The sequence below is a fragment of the Schistocerca piceifrons genome, chromosome 3 (assembly GCF_021461385.2).
Source record: "Schistocerca piceifrons isolate TAMUIC-IGC-003096 chromosome 3, iqSchPice1.1, whole genome shotgun sequence".
NCBI classification, from domain to species: Eukaryota; Metazoa; Arthropoda; class Insecta; order Orthoptera; family Acrididae; genus Schistocerca; species Schistocerca piceifrons.
In genome coordinates, this window is record NC_060140.1 from 705970428 (window position 1) to 705996374 (window position 25947).

At 42.5% G+C, this 25947-nt stretch overlaps 1 protein-coding gene across 1 annotated transcript in view; it reads left to right on the forward strand.

Annotated features, from left to right (window-relative positions):
- Nucleotides 1-25947, forward strand: part of LOC124790110 (probable phospholipid-transporting ATPase IA) — a 355816-nt gene that overhangs the window by 77077 nt on the left and 252792 nt on the right. The gene's annotated exons all lie outside the window — the stretch shown is intronic.

Below are 25947 nucleotides of genomic sequence, written 5' to 3' on the forward strand. Positions count from 1 at the left end.
AACTGCTGTTTGTGTATGAGAAATCGGTTGGAAACTTTCCTCATGTCAGCACGTTGTAGGTGTCGCCACCAGCGCCAACCTTGTCTGAATGCTCTGAAAAGCTAATCATTTGCATATCACAGCTTCTTCTTCCTGTCGGTTAAATTTCGCGACTGTAGCACGTCATCTTCGTGGTGTAGCAATTTTAAAGGCCAGTAGTGTGTGTGATCATTCCATTTCATATCCCTGCACATATTTCACCCCCAGATGTTTGTATGAGTTGGCCAATTCCAACAGTGACTCATTGATATTATAGTCATAGGATACTACGTTTTTTCGTTTTTTGAAGTGCAAAATTTTACATTTATGAACATTTAGAGCAAGTTGTCACTCTCTGTACCATGCTGAAATCTTATGAAGATTTGATTGAATATTTATGCAGCTTCTCTCAGGTAGTACCTCATGACAGATAACTGCATCATCTGCAAGAAGCCTGATTTTACTATTAATATTGTCTGCAAGGTCATTAATATACAACATGAACAGCAAGGGTCCCAACACACTTCCCTGGGGCACACCCGAAGTTATTTCTACATCTGATGTTGACTCTCCATCCAAGATAACACGCTGTGTCCTGCCTACCAAAAAGTCCTCAATGCAGTCATAAATTCACTTGATACCCCATATGATCGTACTTTTAACAGTAAGCGTAGGTGCGGTACTGAGTCAAATGCTTTTCGGAAATCAAGAAACACTGCATGTACCTGGTTGCCAGCTGTTGCTCAACACCACTGAGTCTAATCTTATTTCACTCATCTCTTCAGTGGTACGAGGATTAAAATGGGGGCAATTCGCCTGGGTTTTCCTTTGTAAAGGAACATTTGAAAACGGAATTAAGCATTTCAGCTTTTTCTCTGATACCCTCAATTTCAGTTCTTGTCTCATTCGCCAGGGACTGGCCACCAACTTTGGTGCCACAAACGGCCTTTACACACGACCAGATGTCCTGCCAAATTTCCCAGCGGCTTCCTGTGATTCCATTGTCAGAATATTATGTTGCTTTTTGCAGATGCCGCAAGAAATCAGTTATCTTCATTCCAACTTCAGTTCCTTTTCTATCTACACTGTTCCTTAATTTCCAATATTTTTTATTCTTTTCCTGGGATACGCTGTTGTTGTATCTTCCTTGTGTCTGTATTTCTCTAGACACGATTTTGTTCTCCACAGTTATCCTAAATTTCCTACTTTATTCCTAAACGAGTTACTTCCCGTATTCTGTGTGTTAGATACTGTTTCTATTCGTATCCTAAAGAAAGAATTGGAACATTCATAACCTATCATAATTCTATAAAGATCATCCCCCGCTTACCGATTATCTCCAATATTTTCTACATAATGTCGTAGATTTCCCCTTTCCTTCACATTTTCAATTCGCGTTGTATCGATATTGCAGTCGACATATTTCGTTCAATTCTTATTTCTCGTATAGTTCATCTACCTAACAATTCTTGACAATATCTCTCGAGCACCTAATCATTCTGTGTGATATTTCGCTTCTTCTCCTTCCTGTCAACAATTTTGGACCGCGAATTTGTGTTGAAATAATGGCTGTACGTAGTGCCAGCAGTGGCGACGTATGGCGAAGAGCTCAGTCCTCGTCGGTCTAATTAGAAAGCTGCTGGTCGATTAGTACGACTGCTGTGGCGACTAAGTTCTGACTCACCGCAGTCGTAACACGGGTGCTAAGCTGTCCGTCCTGGACTTATCCACACACCAGCGCCGCTGTGCTCAATCGACGCCACCTGTGTGGTGGTGGCTCAATGTAACCCGAGGGTCTTGTAGGGGCGGCCGTCGTGTGACCTTGAGCACTGATTCTCAACGGACGTTGGTGGAAGCTACCCTGGCCCAAAGCACATCCAGTCTGTCCGCAGTCGCCCCCTCCCCCTCCCCCTCACCCCCCCCCCCCCCTCCCCCGATCTCAGGGAAGCGCATTTCCTCGTAAAACGTAAGACTCTGGCCCGCAATAGCTTATCAATCAGGGACAGGTGACGTCAGCTACACGAGCCTCCAAAGAAGAAAATTATTGTCGCAAATCGAATTTGTGCCCTGTCTCATTACACATGCAGACTTAAAAAGTCAGAGCCATTTTGAAAAAAATATGAAACTTTTTATCTGTCTAAATCGCAAAGCTATATGATGATACGACCGGTTTCGATGGCGGTACCAACCATATTCAGGTCATAAAATTGTCGTTATCGGGTGTAACTCGTCACATATTGTACAATTAAGCACGGAGTCCTCCGTATCTAAGGACTGGAAAGTTGAATAGGGCACACCAATACACAAGAAAGGAAACAGAAATAATCTACTGAATTATTGACTGCCAAGGTTTTGGTTCTTATAGTACGTTCGAACGTTATGAAGTACTTCCAAGAAAACGCCCTATTGACACACAGTCTGCGCTTATTCAGAAATCATGGTTCTTGTGAAACACAACTGAACCTTTATTCACGCAACGCACCATCGACAGGGGATATCAAGTTGATTCCATATTTCTAGATTTCCAGGAGGCTTTTGACGCCGTTCCTGACAAGCCGCTTCTAATCAAATTGCGGCCTATGGATATTCTCTCAGTCGTGTGGCTGAGATCATGATTTCCTATTAGCAAGGACACAGTTCGTAGTAGCTGACGGGAAACCATCCAGTGAAACAGAAGTGACAAAGTTTTGTTTATTTCTTGACGCAATAACTTTTTGTGAGACAATCATAAACGGTGTCGGAGACAAGTTTGATAACGGATGAACATGTGTTCACCAAATGCCGCTTTTGGCATCTGAAGATAGACATTGTGGTCAAAACCAGTTGTGATTGTCTAACGAAATAAACAAAACTTTTTAGTAAGTGAATCATCGTCTCCTTAAACGAAATGTAGTTTTTTCCAAAAACAGAAGCTGTATCTGACGTTCCCGAAGGAAGTGTTATAGGCCTTCTGCTATTTGTAATCTACATAAATAATTTGGGAGACAATGCAGTTGAGTGGGTGGGGTTAATTATTACACACTTTTGCATGCAAGGTGTGTTCCAAAAAGTTAGGGAAGATTTTCTTTTTTGGAAACAATTTTATTTACTCGTCTACGTCAGAGCTATCCTCTTCAAAATAGTCCCCATTCTGTATTAAACTCGTGTGCTATTATTTTTTCCAATCCTCAAAACATCTGTAGAGCTCGGTCTTTGGAATAGCTTTCGGCTCTCTCAGCGATGCGTTTTTAATCTCGTCTGCGCTTGTAAAACGATGGCCGTTAAAGATTTTCGTTATTTTTGGTAAACGAAAAAGGTCACATCTTTCGGGTACTATTTTTGACCAAACGACGCGGAACGAAGTATAATTAGGTGCGTTATCGTGATGCAAAAGCCATGATTTGTTTCACCGCAAGTCCGAACATTTCCTTTCGGATTGATTATAAGTAGTACTCTTTTATTGGCCGCAAGAAATCATAGTGAACTATGCTGTTAAAACTGAGGAACACAATGAGCACAATCTTGACCTCTAACCACACTTGTAGAGCTTTTTTCGATCTTGTCCTGTCAACTGGAAAAGCTATAGTTACTTATGACAGAGATCAGTTTACCGAACCTAAAAAAAAAAAAAAAAAAAAAAAAAAAGTTTGATTCAACTGTATAGGGGAGAAAGAATCGACCAGCGATACGATCTATGATTTACATGTCGTTTGAGGACTAGAACAGGTACATATGAGGTGGACTGCGAAGTTACGTCAAGCGGTAGTAGCGGCTAGGGTTTCGTAAGCCGGCGTTAACGACCGGAAGATGGACATTCTGTCCAGGTGTCACACCTGTACTGTCGTCAAACGACGCCCCAGGCAGAGGACAAGCCTCTGGTCGCTTGGCAGGCCAACGTCAGTCGCCTTTCGTAATGCGGAAGAGTCTTTCCAATGCATCCCAAAGTAATTCGGTGCATTTCATACTGAAATAATGCCTTTTGTAATCAAAACTGAGCATGCTTGCCGGCATGGACTTATCAGCGATTCTTATTTCTAGAAAACAGACTTTGTTTTCCGTACCCGCCCGGATAGCTGTGCGCGTTAAAGCCCATCTGCCAGGATGGGGAATTGCGCCCACCACGGATCGAATCCTGCCTGCGGATTAATGACGAGGGACGGAGTGCCGGCCTGCGTGGCGTAGTTTTTAGGCAGTTTCTCGGGCCAAACTGCTGCCCGAATCAGATTAGGTTCTCAGCCGAATCCAAAAACAGCTTCTTAATGGTATAATTTTCCTGCTTAGTAACAAAATATATTCCGACAAACAGTAATAATATGTGCTTAATTTAATTGAAGCTGGTGAAATTGGCCTTGAGCTAATAAGGGGACGTACGTATTTGCCATTACTGAGTTCCTCCATATTTATGTTTTATACAGGGACATGGGCAGAAATAAAAGTTACAGAAGTGGCAGCTTCAGATGGCCAGTCGCTAAGAAAAAAAAAACAGCATTTTGCCGAGGGTTTACAAAAGATATCTGAATGTGCTAACATTTGCAGTGGACCCTAAATAACGAAAAGTGTGAGGTCATCCACATGAGTGCTAAAAGGAATTCGTTAAACTTCGGTTACACGATAAATCAGTCTAATCTAAAAGCCGTAAATTCAACTAAATACCTTAGTGTTACAATTACGAACAACTTAAATTGGAAGCAATACACAGAAAATGTTGTGGGGATGGCTAACCAAAGACTGCGGTTTATTAACAGGACACTTAGAAAATGTAACAGACCTACTAAGGAGACTGCCTACACTACGCTAGTTCGTCCTCTTTTAGAATACTGCTGCGCGGTGTGGGATCCTTACCAGATAGGACTAACGGAGTACATCGAAAAAGCTCAAAGAAGGGCTGCACGTTTTGTATTATCGCGAAATATGGGAGAGAGTGTCACAGAAATGATACAGGATTTAGGATGGACATCATTAAAAGAAAGGCGTTTTTCGTTGCGACGGAATCTTCTCACGAAATTCCAATCACCAACTTTCTCCTCCGAATGCGACACCGACCTACATAGGGAGAAACGATCACCGCGATAAAATAAGAGAAATCAGAGCTCGTACGGAAAGACATAGGTGATCGTTCTTTCCGCGCTCTATACGAGACTGGAATAATGGAGAATTGTGAAGGTGGTTCGATGAACCCTCTGCCAGGCAGTTAAATGTGATTTGCAAAGTATCCATGTAGATGTAGGGTCGGATGAGGCGTTAGCCTTTTACGTTAGCGTAGTTTAAGGCAGAGGTTGGCGCAGCGGGAAGAATGCAGGACGGTAATCTGGCCGGCCGCGGTGGTCTCGCGGTTCTAGGCGCGCAGTCCGGAACCGTGCGACTGCTACGGTCGCAGGTTCGAATCCTGCCTCGGGCATGGATGTGTGTGATGTCCTTAGGTTAGTTAGGTTTAAGTAGTTCTAAGTTCTAGGGGACTTATGACCACAGCAGTTGAGTCCCATAGTGCTCAGAGCCATTTGAGCCACGGTAATCTGAGGGCCGTGAGGTCGAGTTCCTATTGCAAACTTCTTTTTATTTTCAGTTTTTACGTTACTTACAATGCAAATAAACTGAAATAATGCACAATATATTGTACGCCCTGCAAACGCTTTCTGGAAATTTATTTGCAGTCCCAAGTTTTCGTTCACCTTTCCTTTTCATGTCTTTTATGAAAATATTAATAAACACAGTATGTGAAGCACTATTTCGGTTTATTTACGCTATATCTAACGTTAAAATTGAAAATAGAAAGAAGTTTCCTCATAGACACTCGACCTCACGACCCTCAGATTACCATTCCGTGATCTTTCCGCTGCGCCAACCACTGCCTGGAAGCTACCTAACATAAATGGCTTATGGCTTGCCTGACCCGCGGCAAGACTGCTAAAACTCCCGCTTTTGTGACTTTCATTCCTGGCCATACCGTTAATTTGGACGAAAAAGGTGACGACGAGTAGGCGCAGTCTCCTTGTAAGTAAAGATGGCCGCCAACCTCGGGGCCAGAGGAGTACGTAGTGCGGCCGTCGCGGGCTTAGACGGCGCGAGAGGAGAAGTGTTTTATTGTTTTTCTTCCACTACTGACAACCCATGGACATGCCCGTCTCGTACCAGTCGGCTGCTACGGTATAAATTTTGAAACAGAACTGACATGGACTCGCGAATACACATTACAGAGATGGTCATCTTCAAATGTGGTACTTACTTGTAGCAAAGAACATTATCATAATGGAACACAATAAGTAAAAGAAACATGATATTCAAAACATTTACGACCATGTCTAGTCTTGCATAATGCATTTTAATACACTACTGGCCATTAAAATTGCTACAAAACGAAGATGACGTGCTACAGGCGTGAAATTTAACCGTCAGGAAGAAGATGCTGTGATATGCATATGATTAGCTTTTCAGAGCATTCACACAGGGTTGGCGCCGGTGGCGACATCTACAACGTGCTGACATGAGGAAAGTTTCCAACCGATTTCTCATACACAAACAGCAATTGACCGGCGTTGCCTGGTGAAACATTGTTGTGAGGCCTCGTGTAAGGAGGTGAAATGCGTCCTATCACGTTTCCGACTTTGATAAAGGTCGGATTGCAGCCTATGGCGGTTGGGGTTTATCGTATCGCGACACTGCTGCTCGCGTTCGTCGAGATCCAATGACTGTTAGCAAATATGGAATCGGTGGGTTCAGGAGGGTAATACGGAACGCCGTGCTGGATTCCAATAGCGTCGTATCACTAGCAGTCGAGATGGCAGGCATCTTATCCGCATGGCTGTAACGGATCGTGCAGCCACGTCTCGATTCCTGAGTCAGCAGATGGGGACGTTTGCAAGACAACAACCATCTGCATGAACAGTTCGACGACGTTTGCAGCAGCATGGACTATCAGCACGGAGACCATGGCTGCGGTTACCCTTGACGCTGCATCACATACAGGAGCGCCTGCGATGGTGTACTCAACGACAAACCTGGGTGCACGAATGGCAAAACGTCATTATTCGGATAAATCCAGGTTCTGTTTACAACATCATGATGGTCGCATCCGTGTTTGGTGACATCGCGGTGAACGCACATTGGAAGCGTGTATTCATCATTGCCATACTGGCGTATCACCCGGCGTGATGCTATGGGGTGCCATTGGTTACACATCTCGGTCACCTCTTGTTCGCATTGACGGCACTTTGAACAGTGCCCGTTACATTTCAGATGTGTTACGACCCGTGGCTCTACCCTTCATTCGATCCCTACGAAACCCTACGTTTCAGCAGGATAATGCACGACCACATGTTGCAGGTCCTGTACGGGCCTTTCTGGATACAGAAAATGTTCGTCTGCTGCCCTGGCCAGCACATTCTCCGAATCTCTCACCAATTGAAAACTGGCTCGTCACAATACGCCAATCACTACTCTTGATGAACTGTGGTATCGTGTTGAAGCTGCATGGGCAGCTGTACCTGTACACGCCATCCAAGCTCTGTTTGACTCAATGCCCAGGAGTATCAAGGCCGTTATTACGGCCACAGGTGGTTGTTCTGGGTACTAATTTCTCAGGATCTATGCACCCAAATTGCGTGAAAATGTAATCACATGTCAGTTCTAGTATAATATATTTGTCCAATGAATACCCGTATATCATCTGCATTTCTTCTTGGTGTAGCAATTTTAATGGCCAGTAGTGTATATGTACAAATCCATGAAGCATAAATCTATTAATCATCTGCTCACAGAGACAACATTACAACACTTTATAAGGTAATTACAGTGTCACAACTTTGGTGTCGCCGCATCCTGAAACAGAGTAGACACGAAGCGTTCCGAATGGTGCCGACTTTTAGAGATCGGTAGTAGGGGGCCGACGGTCAACTTATCGCGCCCTTACTATACATAGTCTGTTGGGCGCTCACAACATACTGTGTTAAGTAGTTTACCAGTTAATAATAAGATCAGTACCCATGCGGTTGGAGGTACCGCTCCACAATGTCAAAATTGGCTCTTGTGCGGAAAGGTTTGAAGATCGCTGTGCTAGGTGTATACCGGCCTAGTGCCCAAATTGTGCCTCAGTTACACGATTCGCAAACATTTAGAAAACTTTCGCACACTTTCACATGAATAGCACTACACGAAGACAGTTATGGTACGCACATTCTAATGGGGTGGTTACAGGATGGGCGACGGGCAAGCCGTTAAATTAACCGTACCAAATCCGTTCATAACCCCGCCGACCGTGCGCAGATGCGGGGCGTGGCACAAGAGGAAGAAGAAGACTGTATTTTCCATCTGTCTATCGCTGTGTTTTTTTTTTTTTTATAATTTAAAACTTACAGATTTCACGCAGTGTCTCGCATTTTTGGATCTGTTCGCACAGCTTCCTTCTGCGATGGCCTAATGGAAACGAAGAAAGGACACATTCTTAAAAAGTCTTCTTTAACTGTTTCCCTTTCCTAAAATATGTTTCTCAGTCTAGGAAATCCTCTGTAACGTTTCGTGTTTATTCCTCTGGAACGTTTTTGTATAAATTATTTCAAGATTGTATTTTTAAATCCATTTTGAACATGTAGAGGATACTCATTAATACTATGGGCTTTTTGCACCATTCAGATTTCTTTTAAAAATTTTGTACGAAGCGGTAGCATACAAGTTTGAATTTAGTATATGACAGAGAAATTCATAGTGACTGTATAACTATGAGAAGGGGTTATAAAGCGTTTGTATTGCTTTTGATAGGAAAAAATCTTACCTCTGTTAACACATGGTTAGAACCCAGTTGTCATTTATTTTTTAACTGTTTAACTGATATGAAGATGGCGGTACTTCCTGAAACCGATCAGTATGAAACAACAACAAAGAAACAATTACCGGCAATTACTGATGTACTAAAATAAGGCATATCACGCAACCAGCCTGAGTTAACGTTTACAAGGATAAGCACCACTGTCAGTCGCAAAAATGCTCTCTTCTTGTGTATTGCCATGGTGGATCCTGTGGTCACATCTTCAAGCACGAAAAAAATTTTCGACTGCATTTTATTGTTGCAATCACGGCACTGCGAGAATTAAATAACTTATTTAATAAAACAGAAATTAAATCTTCCGTAGATTAAAACTCTAATCGCACTGTCGTTTAGGTGTCTGCAAATATACAGGAAAACACGTTGGTTGTTTTTAGGATTCCGTACCTCAGTACATAAAAACGGAACCATTACACAATCACTTTGTTGTCCGTCTGTCTGACTGTTAAAATACTTTTTCTCAGGGGCAGACAGACCTGTTAAGTTGGAATTGATGTCACATACTAAGGTCTACGGTCCCATGGCTGTGTAATAAATGTAAGCTTCTAAGTCATTGAAGTTAAAATATAGAACCATTTATATCTTATTTTGATACTCGCAAACATACTTATTAAAACCTGTAGCGTACTTACTGCTGGGCTAGAGTCATGAAATTTGGCAAGAAATGAGATTTAACAACACAAGTAAAAGAAAAAAATCTGGAAGACGTTAACTTGTAATTATGTAACACAACAAAAATATTTTTTTAAAACATTCTGGAAAGTTTGGAATCCCCAGACCGATATCTTACCAGTATCAATGTCGATAACTGGCAAAAATCGTCAGGATTCTCGATTCCTGAGATGGACAAACTGTCTGTATACCTAATTATAGAATATGTAAGGAACTCTGAGAGCGGGAGTCCTTCCCACCGCGCCGGCCGAAGTGGCCGCGCGGTTCTGGCGCTGCAGTCTCGAACCGCGAGACCGCTACGGTCGCAGGTTCGAATCCTGCCTCGGGCATGGATGTGTGTGATGTCCTTAGGTTAGGTAGTTTTAACTAGTTCTAAGTTCTAGGGGACTAATGACCTCAGCAGTTGAGTCCCATAGTGCTCAGAGCCATTTGAACCATTTGAACCTTCACACCGCTGACCAATTTTTATTTAGCGATTAACCCAACACTGGGCTACTATCGTACGTTGTAATTTGTATCTTTCAGGCATACCAAAAAAACCTTGTTCGCGGTGTAGCTATCTTCAAAAAGATGGTATCCTGCAACAGGATGTGGCAATGCGTTCTCATGTTCAGGTTTACTTAAGGATGTAATTATTGGACGGCTCAAAGAGACCAAAAATTTTTTGCTCCAGATCTCAGCTAGGCGTTAAAGACTACAATGTGTACTATGCTCTTTCCTGCCAGTCCTTCAGCGATTCTATTATCAACTCGAAGGCCGATTTCAGAGCTACTGTGCTTGATAAGGCATGGGCCCGCTGGACGTAGTATGCCGTTGCCTTCCTCCGACTTTTGAACTAACTTACCCAGCTTGTCGTAGGGTGACCAACAGTTAAAGGTGGACTGTGACTAACAGTTAAACGTGGGCTCCGAATCACGGGTCAGTTCGTCATTTTTCATACAAACAAACACTGACAGGGGTCAAAGGAGTGATAAGTGGCAGTTAAAAATCTTAGTAGTGAACCATAATCGTACCAGAGGCCTTTTGGATCGATAATCTTGCACTTTCCGCTTTTTTATTGTTCGCTGCATTTGCCCGGGTCGGGTGCTCATGGTATTCTCTCAAGTTCATCCTTGATCCCTTCAATCAGTTTTTTTTTATTAAAAGGGCGACTAACCCTCCTAACCCTCTTACCGAACGCGCTGAGCTACCGTGCCGGCTACCACTGAGCTACCGATTCACTGTATATGGTAAATCCACCGTAAAAAAAAATCTGTTTCCGCTTAGCCACAATACCTCTTCCTGCTTAACGGTTGTGCGTAATTTTGATAAATTTTATAGCTTTTTTTTTCCAAAGTAGCGCTTTATTAGTCTAGCATAATACCGCAGCGCCCAGTGAAACGCAGTTACACCCAGCAGTGAAGGGTTGCGCCCCCCCCCCCCCCCTAAAACGTCGGATCAAAACGACACACGGCCTGTCAGTAGATCCCATCGATGAATGGCTGATCGCTCATATTTCCAAAGCGATCCGGTAAATTGTTGGCGACGATTTGTCGAGTATAAATATGGCTGACTGGAAGCGCCCCGATTGTCTATGAGATTTCGCATTGATCAGCGCTTTGAAGCTATTTCTGCAGAAGCAGAACTTCATAAAAATATAACAATGGTCGCAATGTTCACAATTCCTGCTGATGATTTTGGAATCAGTAATATCAAGAAATTTATTTAAAAGTAAAAAGGGGTTTTAGTTAAACACCAGGTAACACCAGGTAATTGCATCTCCAGTTTTTATAAGTATTACTCGACATTTTCAGATGAAATATCACGGCTGCTAAACGTACCCCCCCCCCTTTTTTTAACCACAGCAGGCTCAGTGGTGTGGTTGAACTTGGTGGTAAATCGCCCGTTTATTACGGGGTCGACGAGAAATGTTGTTTGCAGGTGATGTTGCTGCCGAATTGCCAGCAATATATTGTTATATATAGTGTCCTTCGGTGTACGCATGGTAAAGCAAAAATTAGACAGCTGCTTTCTTCTCCAGTTCCGAGAAGCAATATAAGGAACAAAGGCATGTTGGGAGTACTCCATTTCCTTTATGAAGATGGTATCTGTTCTTTCGGTCATGTCCGAAAGAACAGATACCACCAGTGATCTTGCAGCTCTCGAAGAATGAAATTACAATGAAATCCAGACCATTAGCTGCTTACAGGCGTTGATAAATATCGACGGGGACAGTTGATATTTATCAACGCCTGTAAGCAGCTAATGGTCTGGATTTCATTGTAATTTTATCCAGTTCCTTTGTTCCAAAAGGACATGTTGTCCGGCCCGCGATACCCTTCGCTTGATCTGGTTCACAGGAACGCTTCAAACCCTCAGCGACTTACACGGTGCACTAGTTAAGACGGTAGGTTCGTATTCGTGAGAATGGTATTTTTATACGAGTGGTTTCATTTTATCATGGTTATCGTAAATCACTTCATAGGAATATCAAGACGCCTTCCGTATCCTTTCCCTGTTATTGACCACTATTGTCCTCCACCTGTAACGGATCTCTGCTGATTAATTTTTGCTCTCTTTCTCATCCTTATTGATATCGTAATACGGTCACCAGTATCATTAACGATGAAGAAACACGATATTTTCGAGTGTATTGTAAAACTGACTTTCTATTAAAAGTAACACTTTGAAATATGAGGGAATCGTTTGTAACAGGTTTCTGGAATTCAGGAACAGCAAAACGACATTAGCATTTGTGAAGAAAAATTTAAAAAAACGTTTTAATGCTACTGTAGTAGAATCAAAGCTTTATCCCTTTAATATTGGCAACTGAAACTTTGCAATGCAATTGTTGGGTTTTAGAACAAAGAATTGTGGAGTTCCAAGGTCAGTCTTTGCGCTGATACAGAAATATTTGGAAAAAAGTTGTCTGCTTTGAAAGACCTGGAGAAGAAAGATATGTTGGTTTCTAACATCTGAAATAGTGTTCCTGACTAATACAATTAACTGAAAAAACTAGCGTCTGCTGTTCTTTTCTCATTCGGGTCTGCATTTTTATACGAGCATTCATTTTCATGCTTAAACCCTATCGAGTGTAAATTGAGAATTCGTCTTACTGATGAGGATCTGGAATCGTGCCTAAAATTAAAAACAACCACATACGGAACTGACTTAAGCAAACTGTTCACGGAAAAGCAACACCTTTGTCCACATCGGTGTTTACATTGTCGGGATTCAATTTTATGCATGCCTTAAAATTTAATTTTATCAGTAAGTAATGTCGGCTATTAAGTTTGATATCAAGTTTTATCCAACGTAAGTTTGATATCAAGTTTTATCCAACGTATCTTTAGTTTAACTAACTCTTGAAACGGTACTTAAAGTTTATTAAGTTAGTTTTAGGGAGCTTTGTGGAGTGAAGGAAGGTGTAGTTAGAGTACTGAGAAAGGTATGTTGAGACGGTTTCCACGTACAGGGAACAATGAACGAAAGGAGGTAGACGAACAAGTATACAAGCTGAAAGGAGCCGACATCAGCGAACGTAATCAGATTGACGCTTTTAGAAAAACACATCTTAGGAGAGCCACAATTAGAGTTTAAGAAAACCTGGCTCCCAAAAGAAATTTCAACAGTTGTGCTATTGATATTTGGCTCTGTTGCCTAAAGAGTTTGCCGATCGCTGCAATAGGTTATTCTTAAAACCATTACACATTTATAACGACTTTTTCCAACTGTAATATCCATAATTAAAACAATGTCACAAAGTTTAGAACAATGAAAACATTTGTCTGTTTCTCTTATTTCATTTTTGTAATCCAGCTGTCTCACAATATACGGACACTAAAAGCTGACATAAAGTGCGCAATTTCAGCTATTTCATAGATTCTGCTTTTGTTCTGTACTATCTGATTCACTTTCTAAAACCGGAATTTGCTGCGTTTCCCTCATCACTACCTGTTTCCTTCACACGCGCAAATACATCTACTTTCGACTGAAAAACGTTTGTGCGACATTTGCTTCTTATTTCGGACTAGCGAGAACCCCGATATTGATCAACACGACTCAATTATTTCTTCTATAGCGGGCCTTCACACATTGAAGCATCGGAATGTCCTCTTTAATTTTCCACTAACCGTAAAGCAGCTGCTGTTCCAGAAAGTTGCATGCGGTGACTTGCTGCACTTTCATGGATTGCCTGCATGTGCGAATTTCTCAGCCATTATTCTCTCTAGTTTCTCCCTATCCTACACACTTCCTAAGAAATCTCTTCATTGCTCTATATTCGTATTTCCAGTGTTTGTTTCGCTATGTAACTTCCCCGCCCACTGTTAGTCCTATGGCCGGATAACCTAGTTCTGTATACATAGGTATATATTCCCTCAACATGTATCCTTTTCTTGAAACGGTTTGCTAAGGATTTCTTAAGACGCCTAGTCTGTCTGTCATTCCTTCATTTCGTACTTTATTTTTCTCTAAACTTAAGATTAAATTAATTTGTACCTTCCTTGTTTTTTCCATCTCATGTGACGTTAAACATTCGTTTAATATCGTGTAGGGCCCCCATGAGCACTTATAACTGCCGCAACACGACGTGGCATGGACTAGACTAATGTCTGAAGTAGTGCTGGAGGGAACTCACACCATGAATCCTGAAGGGCTGTCCATAAATCCGTAAGAGTACGAGGGAGTGGAGATCTCTTCTGAACAGCACGTTGCAAGGCATCTCAGATATGCTCAATAATGTTCATGACTGGGGAGTTTGGTGGACAGCAGAAATGTTTAAACTCAGAGCGTTCCTGGAGCCACTCTGTAGCAATTCTGGACGAGTTGGGTGTGGCATTGTCCTGTTGGAGTTGCCCAAGTCCGTCGGAATGCACAATGGACGTGAATGGATGCAAGTGATCAGATAGGATGCTTACGTACGTGTCATCTGTCAGTCGTATCTAGACGTATCAAGGGTCCCAGTATCACTCCAACTGCACACGCCCCACACCATAACAGAGCCTCCACCAGCTTTATCAATCCCCTGCTAACATGCAGGGTCAACGGATTCATGAGGTTGTCTCTCCATACCCGGACACGCCCATCCGCTCGCTACAATTTCAAACGAGACTCGTCCGAACAAGCAACATGTTTCCAGGAATCAGTCCAATGTCGGTGTTGACGGGCGCAGGCGAGGCGTTGAGCTTTGTGTCGTGCAGTCATCAAGGGTAGACGAGTGGGCCTTCGGCTCCGAAACCCCTAGCGATGATGATTCGTTGAATGGTTCACACGCTGACACTTGTTGGTGGCCCAGCATTGAAATCTGCAGTAATTTGCGGAAGGGTTGCATTTCTGTCACGTTGAACGATTCTCTTCATTTGTCATTGGTCCCGTTCTTGCAGGATCTTATTCCGAGCGCAGCGATGTCGGAGGTTTGATGTTTTACCGGATTCATGATATTCGCGGTACGCTCGTGAAACGGTTGTACGGGAAAATTCCCACTTCAACGCTACCTCGGAGATGCCGTGTCCCAACGCCCGTAGGCCGACTACAACACCACGTTCAAACTCACTTAAACCTTGATAACCTGCCATTGTAGCACCAGTAACCGAGCTGACAACTGCGTCGTAGTGTCCCTGTTTACATATGTCTGTATTTCAATGCGCATACCTTTACCCGTAGTCGGCCCTGTGGCCGAGCGGCTCTAGGCGCTTCAGTCCGGAATCGCGCTTCTGCTACGGTCGCAGGTTCGAATCCTGCCTCGGGCATGGATGTGTGTGATGTCCTTACGTTAGTTAGGTTGAAATAATTCTAAGTCTAGGGGACTGATGACCTCAGGTGTTAAGTCCCATAGTGCTTAGAGCCATTTGAACCATTTGAAGAGATAGACAAGATCCACCGAAGACGGGGCGGTTTCGTCTCAGGATCGTGTTAGTCAGCGCGAGAGCTTTACAGAAGTGCTCGACAAACTCAAGCGGCAGACGTTACAAGCGAGGCATTTTGCATCACAGAGACCTTTGCTAGTGGAATTCCGAGAGAATGCGTTCCGGGAAGAGTCGGACAACGTACTACCTCCTCCCACGCAGTGGCGTAAATAACCGCCCCGCAGACCCCACAATGCGGGGTGGGGAGAGTTAGGGGGTATAGGGAGTGGGGGGAGGGTGGCAAACTGATTTTAATGATTTATTTAAAAATCTCTTCTTATATTCAGTTTAGACATGGAAACTCTTTAAGGAGAAGCGTGCCAGAAAACATATCCCACCCTTCTTGTTTAACGTTTACGAGAATGCTACAGCGTGTAGCGGCCGGTACTATGCACCGTCTGCAGATTCAACCAGCCTAGTTTTCTACTCAAGCCATGGGCGGTACGGCAGGTAGCGTTCTGGAATGCACTACCCACAGCAGGTATTTCCCTCCGTTGGCGTTGACAACAATAGACTCCCCTACTAACATTCCCTGAAGTTCTTTGTACGTTTGTGATAGACGCCGTGTAATAGTGCAAGTACGCTGAGCTGACAAAAGTAGTGGGATAGCGATATGCACATATAGAGAAGGCGGTAAAAAGGGCAGTGCGTTGACGGAGCTGTCATCTGTACTCAGGGATTCATGTGAAAAGGTGATTATGGCCGCACGACGGCAATTAACAGACGTTGAAAGCGGAATGGTAGTTGGAACGTCCGCAATTATGTACGGCTATAGAGGCAGCATGGCTCAATATTTCTGCAGTGGGCTTCCGACGACTTGTTGAGTCCGTGCCACGTCGAGTTGCTGCACTAAGCCGGGCAAAAGGATGTCCGACACGATATTAAGAGGTATCCCATGACTTTCGTCACCTCAATGTGAACTGTTATTAGAAAGTGACTCAGACATCACAATTGTATACTTCAGTAATCTGTGTAATGAAGTTTATTTCCTCTTCATCTAAGCTACGCTTACGGTCATATAAAACGTACTGCTATTTTTTTCCTATTTGAGTTTCTTTTAAATTTTGCATTAAGTTAAAACGACAATGTCTAGAAAAAGGTCTTATTTAAGTGGTGCTTAAAAGTGAAATTTAAAAGACTGCCGAGAAGAAGAAGTTGAAAAAACAATGAAGACTCCAGCGATCAGCTTCATGCCCAAGGCAGATATGTACTAAAATTAATAATGAAAGTGGAGCCGGCTGGTGTGGCCGAGCGGTTCTAGGCGCTTCAGTCTGGAACCGGGCGACCACTACGGTCGCATGTTCGAATCCTGCCTCGGGCATGGATGTGTGTGATGTCCTTAGGTTAGTTAGGTTTAAGTAGTTCTAAGTTCTAGGGGACTGATGACCTCAGATGTTAAGTCCCATAGTGCTCAGAGCCATTTTTTTGAAAGTGGAACTGGAGAAAAAATGACGATGTAAAAGTTGAAACTGGGAACCAACACAGTAGCAAAAACGAGACGCGGGAAGTTTCTGACAGTTTGCAAGTTCATAGAGGACACGGTACCAGCTTCTAAAAGGAACCAAGAGTAAATTTTGGTGATGCTCAATTTGAAAACGGACCACTAGCAATAGACGCAAGACGCAGATTCACCAGCAACAGATTGTTCTTCTCAACTTGAAAGTTAATGAGTAAAATGCATCTTTTAGCACTGATAGAGGATTATTCCAAGGTAAACTGAAGAGACTAAACTAAAAATTATAAATAGCAGATCACGCAAGCCTCACGGGGGCCTTTCCTTAGAGAAAGTAGGATCAAAAGATAGTTTAGCTGCAATTATCTTATGATAATACAACAGGCCAGAAAATTCATATATTTTACTTTTAATCTGAATTGTGATGTGTGAGTGCCTAATGTTATCATATTTCTTCTTTAGTTAACAAAAGCCCCAAAACTTATTTGCAGCGGCGCTCCCAAAACCTTAGTTACGCCAATGCGGTACCACATATCTCGCGAAATGACCACAGCGAGGAAGTCCGAGACATTAGAGCTAATTGGGAAGTTTACCCACGTTCTTCTCTCGCGCCATTCGCGAATGGTCCCAGAAGTACCCTCCGCCACAAACAGTAAGGTGGCCTGCGGAGTATACAGATGTAGATGCACTTTTGAAAATGTAAATAATGTTTTCTTCAAAATTAGTTACTGGTTCTCTGCAAATGGACTGTCAATGAATTTGGGTAAAATTCAGCACCACGTAACACCTGACCACACAGTCAGAAATAATGGGCTGGTCCCGGCGGAGGTTCGAGTCCTCCCTCGGGCATGGGTGTGTGTGTTTGTCCTTAGGATAATTTAGGTTAAGTAGTGTGTAAGCTTAGGGACTGATGACCTTAGCAGTTAAGTCCCATAAGATTTCACACACATTTGAACATTTGAAGAAATAATGCACGAATGAAAATTAGGAAAGGAAACTGAATATTGCGTTCCAGTGTGTTCAATTTCTAAGAATGATGTTGTCAGTGACCTATGTAGTGCAGGTTGGAATGGCATTGGGTTGGTGAAAGTGGTATCTTCTGCTGTTTGTCGTTGACAGCATATTGTAAAGCCCTTTAATTGAGTTTTAGTCACTTGGTGGTGAATTAATGAATGACCAAAAAATTACTGCACTTCTCTCATCATTAATTGTGTTGCTGGTGGAATGCATAAATCTTTTCCATTCAGGATTTTTTGCCACTTGTAATGTGGGCTGCACTGGGTGGAGCTACTTACCACACATCTGCAGTATATCTTCCAAGATGGGTGTGAATATGTCCGATGGAATGGGACAGATCATGTTCAGAAGTTGAACAACAGACTACTGTAATGCATTGCTTGTCTTATGTTGAAATGTCTGATGTTCTGTAACACTTAGGTAAACTACTTCTGTTCCAGAGGGGGAAAATTTAAGCGTCTGAGGCTCTTCAGATTTCGGGAGAGCTGAGGCTGGAGTGATGCATTTGATACCCGCATTGCGAGCTAACATCCCAAAGATGTTCGGACTCACATGCGGTTCCTCTTCGTCGAAATGTCTTGGCTCAAACTCGTCTAAGGGTTGAACCGCTCGTGTCGCATTACACTCCCTAAATTAGACACTTGTGACCCTTTGGTTAAATTGTCCGGCTGATGGCAAGTTTGCGAAATGCAAAGTTAATATAACATATAATAACAGTAATAATAATATCGGGAACTAAATTAACGACCCATAAATGATGTAGGCCCCACAGTTGCGATTTGGTTACAATAATGTTTATTCAGAAAGCAAACTAATAGCGAAAGTGGTTGTATTTAGAGTTACTGTTACACTCGAGCGCATATCTATTTGACACAGTTCTATCATTCACAGTGTTATCACGAAACGCAAGTCCGAGACTCCACCTCGATATTTACACGAAAAGTTAAAAGTTCACACCAGACGCGCGGGTGATCGCTCAGAGACTAAGTCCTGCGATACCACACAACGCGAAATTTTCTAAGTCGTTTCACCTCCTAGCTGCCTAAAGACCGATTATCCGCTTTCGCGTCTCAATCTGAACTGTACCCTTCGGTGTCTCCAGACAAACTGTCTGCTTTCGCGTCCGCACCAACACTGTCCCTCTGCCCGTCCCGGCCGCGCTAACCGCGCGCCGAACATACTCGCTCAACTGACTAGTGCAGTTCCCTTTCCTGAAGCTGTCCGTCTGATCGGCTACAGCTTATTCTACATTGTTTTACTTTTTAACATATTTAAATAATTCAAGCTTGACCACTTTCACGTACTAAATAAAGTAACAATAATAATCATTACATAATAAACGTTAAATACTTTTACATAAAACCAATACAATTTCCTTCTTAGCTTTGAATGTCATGGCCAGTAGCCTTGCACCAATGTGCATTCTGATAAATAAATAAAGAACAAATGTAACTATTATGCATTAAACTTTACAACAAATATCTATTACCTAATGATTCAGTAAGGTGTCATACTGTCATCGTTCAATGTGTTTTGTGTGGAGGAAATGATGATCTGTTGCTTAACTGAAATAGAGATAATTTAAATTTACTATATCTTTTAAACAAATAAAGTTACAGAGTTGATATTTGCAACATCTGTCATTTCAATGATGCGCTTCTATATGAAATGTCGATCGTTAAGATCGACCAAAGCGTTCAGATTTTAGTATTCAGGTCTTTGTTACAAAACTCGTTAATTTCACTTTAACAGTAAATCCTAAAGTATTAGAGATATGATCAATATTAAAGTTTTATTGGGATCACCATGAAATTTTATGAAGTATGGTAGGTTAAAATTACTGTGGCTTCATTCCCTGCACTACTACAGAATTAAATAGTTTTCATAAATGCTTCCCTTTATGACCGATCTTAGGTCCGCCATATTTAACACTGCTACGTCTCCCTGGCCACGCCTTCTACTGGGTTTCCCTATGATGTAGGTTCTCATCTGTATCACTCGTACACTACAGCACTTGGGCCTCAATAGACAATAGACGCCTGTGAGTCTCCCCATCTCGTGGTGAAACTGTGCCCTTTGTGGCACACGGTCCTGCATGACAAGGTTCGTTTCACAATTCCTGTAGGCTGATTCTTTCGGCCATATATTTAAATCAGAGCGCAATGTTCATTAACTCGCATCATGTTGTGAAAAGTATCGCAGTCATTAATAGTGGAGACAATAAAATCGAAATTATCTAATACATATTGGCAGCATGTTACGCTCTTCAGTATACTAGACATTTGTCAGCTCCAGCAATTCAACTTTTTTACATAGTAGTTCATGCAAAAACTGCAAATAATACTCAATAAACCGAAAACATCTCTGCTATATGAAACTTCCTGACAGATTAATACTGTGTGCCGGACCGAGACTCGAACTCAGGACCTTTGCCTTTCGCGGGCAAGTGCTCTACCAGGATGGGTCATGAGTCGTGCTTGGGTAGCTCAGTTGGTCAGCCGGCACGGTAGCTCAGCGTGTTCGGTCAGAGGGTTAGCTGCCCTCTGTGATAAAAAAAAACTGAGTTAATCGATCAACAACGAACTTAAAAGGATGTCTTACGACGTCCGCCCCGAGCAAATTCAACGAACAAAAGCGAACAAAATGAGATTAAAAAAAAAAGGGGGTTGGTAGAGCGCTTGCCCGCGAAAGGCAAGGGTCCCGAGTTCGAGTCTCGGTCCGGCACACAGTTTTAATCCGTCAGGAAGTGTCATATAAGCGCACACTCCACTGCAGAGTGAAAATCTCATTCTGGAAATCTCTGCTATATAACCACAAGGTAGGTGAAGTTATTTTATCTCCCCAAATAAGAGAACTGGACGGAAACTGCTGGAGAGGCACAGTCTGTCTGTGAACTGACAAGTGAACAGCTGTCGAGGTGGGGCAAGTTGCCTTTCCCGGAAAAACACTACACTTGCCGTACTGGACGACTAATGAACGACTTACCTTCTGGCAGTGCAGAACTGTGCTGAGATTTACGTATATTCTGTCCTTATGCGTTTCTTAATTTAGTGTTATCAGTGACTCATATTCGCTTTCCCTGTAATATTAAGATATTTTGTGCAAAATAAACACTCTTCAGGCATGTCTGCTCACTCCGTCACCAGTGATTCATAAGGCATGCTGTGCAGGGTCCGTGGAACACCTCGTAGTTGCTTCTTGTGATGTAGCAGGGTAGACGAAGTGGGAAATCAGCTGATTGCAGACCTTCGCAAAGGGAAGTGAATGAACGCAGTCCAGCTAACTAACTTCCCTCGCGCTACTGGCCGACCCATCTCCCCTCTTCCCCGTGTTACACCCCAGAATATAACTTGTCCACTAATGCGGCTCTGCCACACGTAGATGTAGTACACACATTTAATACTTATTTCTAACTCGCTTCATTTTAAAATAAAACATTAATTTTATACCGTAAAAAGTGTTTTTAATAATCTGCGATTTTTACCATCCCCTGCAACGCGGAAACTGTTAATCCTAGAGGAAAAATGAATAGTATCTTTGTTGTAGGAAATAATGTAGTTACGTTTTGTACTACGAAACATTTACGATAGGAGCCGCGGTTTCCGCTATTTGAAAAAACGTGAAAAAGCGCCCATTTAAACGCTCCCCAACCCCCCCCCCCCCGCCCCCTCGTCGCCACCTTCCCCATCTTGTGCCCCCCCCCCCCCCCCCCCCTCGGCCAATGCTCACTCCCATGTAGCGCGGTACAGAAATTTTTTTGCGCCTGCACGATTTTTTTCTCCTAATTTTCCTTCGTTGACTGGTGTGAAGAACCTAGGAATGTGCTACAACGCCGCGTATCGCTCGCGTAGGGACCACAAAGACAAGATCAGAATAATTACAGCGTGCCCAGAGGCTTTTAAGCAGTCATTCTTCCTGAGTTCCTTAAACGAAAGGGGAGGCGAAACCTTAAACCTTAACTCACGAGGTGTGGCCTCTCAGACTGCGCCAGAATTCTCCAAGTCGCTCTCGTAGGTCAATTATGGCGGAACATTTTTATACACCACCTACCCTCTTGTTCCAAATCACCGGGTATCCTTATTAAAACCGCATTGTAATAGCCATACTGCAACCATAAAAGCAGATGGCGAATACTCGGAATTTTTCGATGTGACAAATGGCGTCGGACAAGGTTGCAAACTGTCACCTCAGCTCTACAATACCTATGCAGAGTGTGTAATCAGGAAAGCGCTGGGTGGCTGAGACGGTGTGAGATTTCAATTGGCGGCAGGAAAATCAACAATTTACGCTTCGCAGATGATACTACACTCATAGCAGGAAGTGAGGAAGAACTTGGTAATCTGTTCTCAAGAGCGAAAGATATAAGTCTAAACCTTGGCCTAGAGATAAACATGAAAATAAAACCAAACTAATGGTTATAAATCGCCAAGGCATCGATAAAAGTCAACTTACAGGATGCTTAATGAATCTGGGGATAGTGAGTGATTATGTATATCTAGGCTCTCTGACCAATTGCGCAGGGAAGTGTGATAAAGAGATAAGACGACGAATCATTCTTGTCGAGCCGCAAAGGTCAAACTCACTGGCAGAATCGGGCAATATCCAAGACAACGAAGATGCGCTTGGTAGAAGCATTGGTGTTTCCTGTATTCTTATACGGATGCGAGACCTGGACCGTGAAAAGCAGTGATACGAGCCGCGTTGATGCTACGTGCACCGTGGACACAAAAAAGACCAAATGTTTCAATAATAGAAGAACTTAAAATCACCAGAAGATTATCTTCTCGTGTCAGCCAAAGATACCTTCAGTTCCTTGGGCACATCTCGAGAAGGAAAGGGGATAATTGAGAGAAGACTATAGTGCAAGGAAAAACTGAGGGCAGAAGACCAAGAGGGAGAGCAGCAAGCAGATGGCTGGATCAAGCGAAGAAGATTACCAGCCTGCCTCTTCACACCATGTTAAGAAAGACCGAAGATCCCTGTGAATGGGTACATCTGTCTGGAGTTTCAACTACGTAAGAATGAATGAGGAAATGAGGTCGACACTCAGCAATGAGTAAAACAACTAATGAGAATGAGACCCTCTTGTAATCACCAACCCTACAAGTTATTATTGTCAGTTGTGTTGCCGACCGGGGTGGCCGAGCGGTTCTAGGCGCTACAGTGTGGAACCGCGCGACCGCTACGGTCGCAGGTTCGATTCCTACCTCGGGCATGGGTGAGTGTGATGTCCTAAGGTTAGTTAGGTTTAAGTAGTTCTAAGTTCTAGGGGACTGATGACCTCAGAAGTTAAGTCCCATAGTGCTCAGAGCCATTTGAACCATCACTTGTGTTATCGCCTTTTTGACTGTTGACATGTGACGGGGTCTGCTAGACCGCGCCTCGTGAACTACGGACCTCCTTTCGTCAGTTCAGTACAAAATGTGTTAGCAAGAATGTGACAACTTTACACACTCTAAGTTCGATGAAATTTTTAGTCAATGTATGGGGAATGATGTCAATGATATAGAACAAGAAGTAGACGAAGAAGACAACGATTTTTCAGTAGCCAGTGATCAAATTTCTGCTAGCGAACAAGAGAAACATTCAGAGGAAGAACTTCAAGACAATGGTGATGAGGACCTTTCTGTTCCTCCAACAAAATACTTGCTGTTAGTTAAAATTAAATGTGTTCTGGGTGGTGGTAAAGAAAGATGTAGATCTCAGTACTGAATATTAATTTTGCAGCCTTTCTTTTTCTAGCTGTCGAGTTCAGTTTTTATATGCAAGTTTAAACCCCGGAAATTAGTTTTATGTGAAAATTTGCTTTCTACAGAGATACTATAATTTTTCAGAACGTAAAATTTAGTTATCTAACAATTCGTTTTGTGTACTACTGAAAAAGCTTGACAAAAGTATGTGATTTTTGCATGATACAAAATAAAATACTGTTGACTTTATGTACTGCAATAAAATCAACAAGGAGTATTTAAACATCACTTATATAGTTGTAACCATAAATGTTATATAACATAAATTAAATTTTCAAGTGATTTACAGCTTAAATCTTGGTTTAAAGATAGGGCTCTCGGAGACCACACCTCGTAGTACACGTTACAGAAATGTCACCTCGTGAGTTATGGGTTAATACTTGGTACTATGGTAAGTGCCATGTACGTAACAGTGATTTGCTGAGTATACTTGTAGAAGCAGACCCACTCCAGTGTGGACATAGCTAGACGAAACATAACTACACAACCATCCTTAATAAACAGACTCATTCAGACAGTCACATTGCCACTCAGTGGCGATTCGTCACAAGTCATTCATCGATGTTTGAGCGATCAGCAATCCGTAGCTACGAATTGCCACACTGACACATCGCGCGAACGGACAACGAGTTACTGCGATCCGTTATTCGTTTGGGGGGTGGGGGGGGGGTGGGGGTTTAATATGTCATAATTATATCTGACATAATATTTAAAAAATATGGGAACCAGTCCTAATTCATAATTGAAGGTTACAGATATAAAAAGTGTCGGATCATTGACGAACTATGGTGAATACGCAGTTCCTCAAGCAGGGGACTTTACGCATGGTTTTCACGTTTTGTAGTTGGATATTGCTGAAGTGCACGGTACCGCTGGGTGATGATTCCTACCGAGTTCACTGCGGAATAGACTAATATTTAGACAGGGAAGTGCTTGGTAGAAACGGGATGGGAGTGGCGCAAGTTCATTGAGTATAAAGGAGTGATGGTGATTACGAGTCCGCCATTTTCTGTTCTCAACATGGCAACAAGACACGCTGTGGTTTTAACATATGTATAATACGCAGTATTGCTGTCAAAGAACAGTGTAATTGTAACAAGTCGAGCTTCAGCGAAATTCCAGAACTGTCAAGTAGGACAACATACCACTGCACTTTGCTCGACGATATTCAAAAGCAAAGATGATACCGGAAACTTGACTTTATTTACTGTCAGCATTTCCGTTGTGGTTTCTGATTTCTGAATAGCGAATACAGTTTAATTCTGATAATGTTACATGCTTCATAGCCTGCTTGTAACAACTATGAGAGTTGGGACGCACAATTAACACCTCTGATCGTCCACGTTTAGTTTTATGTTGAGATCGGAAGTGTTATGAATGTTAAACTCAAAAGGAAGAGCGAAGTTATCGGGTATTTCTTGTTTTAAGGGAAATGCAGAGGACAAACTGGCTGTTACAGCTTCCTGATGGACCTATCCCAGAGTTTACATTCGGCTGGAAGAAGTTACGCAGATGAAGTGACAATTGAACTACGGATATTCAGTTAGTTTACGTTAGTTCACTCACTAGAAGGAATGCAAGTCGTAGAAGTTTTTGAACGTCACTGTCATTACATGATCACGGATTGAGAAATGTCTTTTACGTAAATATACGTTACATGTGGATTCATCATTATAAACACACCTCATTAATTCCATTCTACTGCTCGATGTCGCTCAGAAAATAAAATACCGGTAGTTCCTTGACTTTGCTCTTCATGTTCACACATAAAAACTACCGTACGAACAGATAAAATGGATAACTAGAAAGAAACCGTAGGTGTGACCTGTGATTTCTCCCTATTAAATAGAGATGTTTGCTGCTACAGTGAAATTTAGTTACCCTTGATTCTTAAAAGACAAATTTTTGTTGGAAACTCGTGGGGGTGTTTACATTAGTGACCAATGCAATTTGCCACAAATAAAAAGAAAAAAAGGGGGGGGGGAACTGAGATATTTATAAATTATAGAGTGCAGCAATCAGTCGTTCTTTTTAGATTTTATTATGCAAATCCGGATTTCGGCTAGTACCTAGCCATTCTCAATGCGCTGTTTTTTATTCTCAATGCATGTAAGCCCCTTTTGTTCTGGCGTCAGTCGCAGTTCTTCAAATACTGAGACGAATATTGAAGCTGTCATTAAGTCTTGGTGCATTTGAGTTATTATGAAGACTTATTAAATGATACTAGTGAGGGAAATACTTAAGCATCAATAACCACTACAAGAAGGCTACAGGTAGAGTAAGAGAATACCCCTCATCCCATGAAATCTTTGTGTTGGTGGCAGACTGATCTGAAGTGTAGCTCGAGGTCTAGTTAGA